The following is a 6,074-nucleotide window of genomic DNA, read 5'->3' on the forward strand; positions in this document are numbered from 1 at the left end:
AGTTAAGTTAGGGAATGCCACCTACCTTGAGCATACAGCCAAAGGGAACAAAGAACCTGCCAAGGGGAGCTTCATTTTACCCTGCTCAGTTTCTGAATAAAAGCTCCCATGAAGCTCTGCAGTGCGCCTTTGAGTGTCCCTGTACACACTTAGCCTCTAGCATTTTCTGAAGTAGGAACCATCATGAGAGATAAGCTTAGTCAACAAATTAACAACAAACTCTGACCACTGCATTGTAGATGGCAATTATAGGTGGAAGTATGAGAAACTATGTCTGTGTGTGTGGATGAGTATATCAATGTACCAAAGAAAAGGGGGGAAAGGTGTTCACATGGACAATTCCCATGTAAGACATGGAAATACCTGAATTTCATTATTTCAAAATGTCACGTTAGCCGCCATGTAAGTAGGTTCATATTCAGGACAAGCTCATCTGTGACACAAGTCCTCTGGAACTGGGTGCAAATCAGTTTGCTCTGAAAAGGGGTCACTTCCTATGATGGAACCTGCTTCTCTAGTAAGGCATTGTAGGTCACAGTCATCTCAAAGCCAACCAGGCAACTTGAAAGCAAGCATTTCTTGTCTCTCATTGAACTCACCCAAGTAGGTTCTTCCCCTGCATTGAAAGGTTTAATCTAGATCCAAGGAACCGTAAAGCCCAGGGCTTTACAACAGATTGCATCTTTGTTTTAGTTATTTTGAGAGTATGTATGCTGTAGCTCCTGGGTAAATAACAGGTTCTTAAGGCTTCTCAGAGAGATTTTGTTTTCCTGCAGACAGGATTTCACCTTTTTCCTTCCCTGGCTCACTCTCAGACGCACCTACGAGAAGCAGCAGAGGATAGCATGCCTTTGCTTCCTCTCAGAATAAGCCACATGTATAACTGAGTGCTGGCCTGAGTCTTAGCTTCTCTACTGCCTCAGCAGAACAAAAAGACACCAAGAGTGCCTGAAGAAGTGTGACCCTGAGAACAGAGTCAGGAAGTGGGTGGAATCCAGGGAACACAGAATCGCAGGCATGAGAAGAGAGAGAAGCTTTCTGCGGTGTCTCTGTGCGGCTTTCGGGGTTTAAGATAAAAGAAAGAGCTAAGAAATCTCTTGTTCTGTTCTACAGAACAAATCAACAGAACTTTCACAGATCTGAAAAGTCAGTTGTCAAAAAGAAAAGGGGATAAGATCCACAATGTCTACTTTTTAAGTGGAAGTTGAGAAATATTGGAACTGTCTAACAGAGGCCACATTCTTGATTTTAATTTTTTGTTTGTTTTTATGATTAGTAACTTCCCCAGTCTTTTTTATTGGATATTTTATTTATTTATTTATTTATATTTCAAAGGTTAGCCCCTTTCCAGGTTTCTCCTCCGGAAACCCCCTATCCCATCCTCCCTCCCCCTGCTTCTATGAGGGTGTTCCCCTCCCCACCCACCCACTCCCTCCTCACCACCCTGGCATTCCCCTGCACTGAAGCATGGAGCCTTCACAGGGTCAAGGGCCTCTCCTCCCACTGATGCCAGATAAGGCCATCCTCTGCTACATATGCAGCTGGAGCCACAGGTCCCTCCATGTGTACTCTTTGGTTGGTGGTTTAGTCCCTGGGAGCTCTGGGGGTTGGGGGGGTCTGATTGGTTGATATTCTTCTTCCTATGGGGTTTCAAACCCCTTCAGGCCCTTCTGTCCTTTCTCTAACTCCTCCACTGGGAACCCCTTGCTCAATCCAATAGTTGGCTATGAGCATCTGCATATGTACTCTGGCAGAGCCTCTCAAGGGACAGCTATGTCAGGCTCCTGTTGGTCTGAGAGTAGTGATGTTTACAACTAATTTTTCCAGTCATTCTTCCTTAGTGTTACTGGACCATTGAGCTCAATTATTCACTATGGCTAGAAGCTCCTTAGCCTCTATGGCTCTCTTCTGCCTTAGCAGAACAAAGGAGAGTCTATTCTCTGTCCCAAATGCCCTCCCATCCCCGACTAATCATCTGATGCCTTCTCTGGATTTCATGAGTATGTGAAGAGTCAGTTTCTCAACCAAACCTCTCTTAGGTTCTTCAAAAACCTTGGGGAAGTCACTTTTCTGAGACCCCACTTCTATGTCTCCAAAATGAGCAAGTCTCAATTGTGTCTCTGGTTCTGGTTCTTGAATTAATTCCACAAGTGCTCCACTACCCACTCCTCCCTTTGCAATAACCACCTCACCACAATGGGCACTCACGTCCAGCACTGGTATTCCTCCATCAAGATGTACTTGTGAGCAGCCACAAAACCCTCATTGAACTGTATATATAGTTTAATTTCTGTTCCTTTGCCATGAATGTTAAACAACTGTCCCAAATGTTTCTGCAATAAACAAATGATCTAGTCAATTTTGTGATAAAAGTCTTAAAAGATATAGAGATGTGTGAAAACACAGCTGAATGCTTTGTTTACCTGAAAAGCATACGTAAAGAGTAAAAAATCCTCACCTTCTATGCCATTAATTTTTAGCCAAAATATTGCTTTGAATAAGTGAATAATTAACAAGTGTTTAAAACTGTCTTCCAATGGGGCATGAAAGTGGTATTTTCCTGTCTTAGAGACACTTCCTTAAGGGCTATGCATCTATTCTGTATATATGAGTCACACATGGAATAAAAGAGCACAAGTGACATCTTAGACATGAGTTCACTATGATGTGATGTATTAAAGACCTTATGTCTAGTCTGGTGGTATTTCAAGGTAGTAAAATATGTAAAAGTGGGACCTGGTAAGAAGTCTTATGTCATTGTAGGTGTGACCTTGGAAGGAACTGGGGACCTGACTTCATCTTTCTTACCTTTCTTATTTCTTAGCTGTGATGTGCTGCCTTGCCACAGTCCTGAGAGGACAACAGACCATGATTGCAACCCTCCAAACAAGGGGACAAAATTAAACTTTGTTCTTTCTTTATTGATTTACTTCAGTAATTTGTTAAATTAACAGATGGCCAATGTACCTACCACCTTATCACCCAACACTAATGAAAAATAGGGAAATTAATATTGGAACACCAAACACTCTGAAGATGCTCTTTAATGGGTTCAAGAGTGATGCAAGCAAATCTGAAGTCCTTAGGAAAGCCAGAGCAGGGGCCGGACATGGGGAGAAAGGGTGGCTGTCTGGGCAAGTCTCCATGGAAGAAGCCAGAGCCTAAGCTGGTCGCTGCCTACAAAGAGTTGTGAGCTCTAGGCACGCCTTCTCTTCTTCTGTGGTTTCAGACTTATCCTTAGGAGAAATAGACAAGAGTGAATGAGGTCATTTCAACTATTTTATGAGCTTAAGATGAAATATGCTTTAAAAATGAGACTTTATTAAAAAAAATCCTCAAAGATTACTTTGAAAAACTATTTAAACTATGAAGCAAGACTGATCTTTGGATAAGAAAGAAGTTCCTTTAAAATGCAAATTCATAATTTTATTTACACACAACTTGACTAACAAAACAAACAAACAAAAAAAAAATAGGCCAGAATCTATGAGGTGAAGATATAATAAATATCATGAATAATTAGAGATAATTTCTTTTTTATAAATGACAGTCATTAAACATACTCATGATTTTACAGCTCTTTCAGTCATAGAAGCTACTAGCAAAGCTTACACCTGAGCTGTGAAAGCCTGTGATGGGTGGGAAGCAGACAAAGCAACATGGGCTCTGAGACAGCATGAAACTGAAGGGCAGCCTTACGTGAAGTTTCTGACTGGAAGGAAAGTCTGCTGAATGCCTTCCTTCGTTTCTTTTAGAGCTATTTTTGTTGTATCCATGTTCTAGGTTATATTTTTTTAGCATTTTTAAATTTTAATTAAATTATAGTTACATCATCTCTCCCTTTCCCTTTCATCCATCCAGCCCATCTTATGTCTCCCCACCTCCAATCTCATCCCCCTTACATTTTATCTTAGAGAAGAAACTATCCATTAACAAATATTAGCAGCTATACCTAGTGGTTCCTATCTGTAACTTCAGCATTTAGGAGACAGAAGTAGGCAGATTGCCACATGTTTGAGGCTAACCCAGGCTACAGAGTACTACCCCACCTCAGAAAAGCAAGGCTGAAAGCAAGAGAATAAGGCTTCACCTCCTCGCCCATCCTTTCTCTCTCTCTGTTTCCTGCACTCTCCCTCTTTCCAACAGCTCTGCCCCTTCCCCAGCTGCTCCATGCCTAGGGCTCTATATAAACCAGACCACCAGGCCACTGTCTGTCTGTTTTCTAAGCAGAATTGAAAATTCTTCCATTCTGAGCAAGTAATTGTTTAAAACCTCAAACCCATTATTCATCTAGAAATAAAAGAACTATAATCAATCACAAAGGCGTGCAGGACTCTTTAGAACTTACAAAGCACCTGATCAGAATAATTTAAATGCAACCTTAGAACAGTCCTTTGAAGTTGCACGTTATTATTCAAATCGCTTATAAAACTGGAAGAAATGTTTCAAGGCTCTGTGTGACCTATCCACTGTCAGTGAGCCAATTAGTAGAAAAGGATGGTTTCAACTATTTTTAATATTTTTAATTTAAACAGAATTATATCACTTCCCCCTTCTCCTTCCTCCCCCAAGCCTCTCCCTGGTAACTAACCCCTTCCAAACCCTCACATCCCCACCCTTCAAATTGATAGCCTCGTTTTCTTTGGTTATTATTGTTACATGAAATAGGTTTTCAACTCAAAAATCCAAGGTTTCAGTGAAGGATTTTACAGTACTAACCCAGACCCACCAGACATGACCTACTTCAGCTGGGCTTCTCAGTACAGTTTTTCTGTTGTTGTTGTTGTTGTTGTTGTTAATTCACTTACCATGAGTCGTCATCATCATGATCAGAAAGGTTTAAAAACATAAGAAAGACATAAACAATCTCTTGGCTAGTCTTCTACTTCTGTGTAACAAGCATGACCATCTATGAATTTATGTATTTCATGAAATTCTCATTATAGATAGAGGTCATTTTGTGTGAAAGGCACTAAGTGCTCTGAACACTGCAAGAACTAAGGGAGAAAGTAAAGTTGTCTAAATTAACTCAGTATTTTTAGTAATAAAGTATTATTCTGCTTCCCCTCATATTGCTTAGGAAATTTTCCAATTGCTTATTTTCATTTTGCTTGTTAATCTCTTTTGCTGGAATCCTTTCTTTCTACAAGTAACCTAAAACTTTCCTAAATTTGTTTACATTTATCCTGATCATAAACCAATGAAGAATTTTGTCGGAATGTGCTAAAATTAAATGTCCTACTTTGATCTCCTAGCTTTTTATTTCCAGCCAATGGTACATATACACACACATGCATGCACACACACAAACAAATAGTACATGCCATTCTTGTCTTCTAATGCTCATAGTTACCAAACAGAATGTACATGGAACTCAGAATATATAGAATGCATATACAGCCACACGTATGATACAGACCCCATTCATTTGAGGAAAGGTTTGTTGCCTGCTCAGCTCATGGTCTCTTCTCAGACCTGAAGGGATGACATCAGTGCCATGATTTAAATACACACACACACACACACACACACACACACACTCCTCATTTTCTTGAACTCAAGTCTTCTTTGCCTCTCATGGGCTGCCCTGGTATTGTTTCTGAGTAAGAAGGGTATAAATATGAATAGGTGTCTGCAAATATGAAGAGGTCAACGGCAGGAGATGAGTCGGCATGAACAACTCTGTTTCCATATGAAGTTGAGTATTGTCCTTTCAAAGTCTGTAAAGAATTGTGTTGGGATAACTTTTATGGGGATTGCATTGAATCTATACGTAGGTTTTGGTAGGATGAACATTTTTACTATGATCCATGATCATGGAATATCTTTCCATCTTCTGATATCTTCTTCTATTTCATTCTTCAAAGACTTTAAGATTTTACAATATAAGTCATTCACTTCTTGGTTAGGGTAACCCCAACATATTTTATATCATTTGAGTTTATCGGGAAAGGTATTGTTTCTTTCCCAGTCCACTTGTCATTTGTATACAGGAGGGCTACTGATTTCTTTGAGTTAATATTGTACCGAGCCTCTTCACCACTGAAGGTGATTATCAGCTGTATGACTTTCCA

The sequence above is a fragment of the Mus caroli genome, chromosome 18 (assembly GCF_900094665.2).
Source record: "Mus caroli chromosome 18, CAROLI_EIJ_v1.1, whole genome shotgun sequence".
Lineage (NCBI taxonomy): Eukaryota > Metazoa > Chordata > Mammalia > Rodentia > Muridae > Mus > Mus caroli.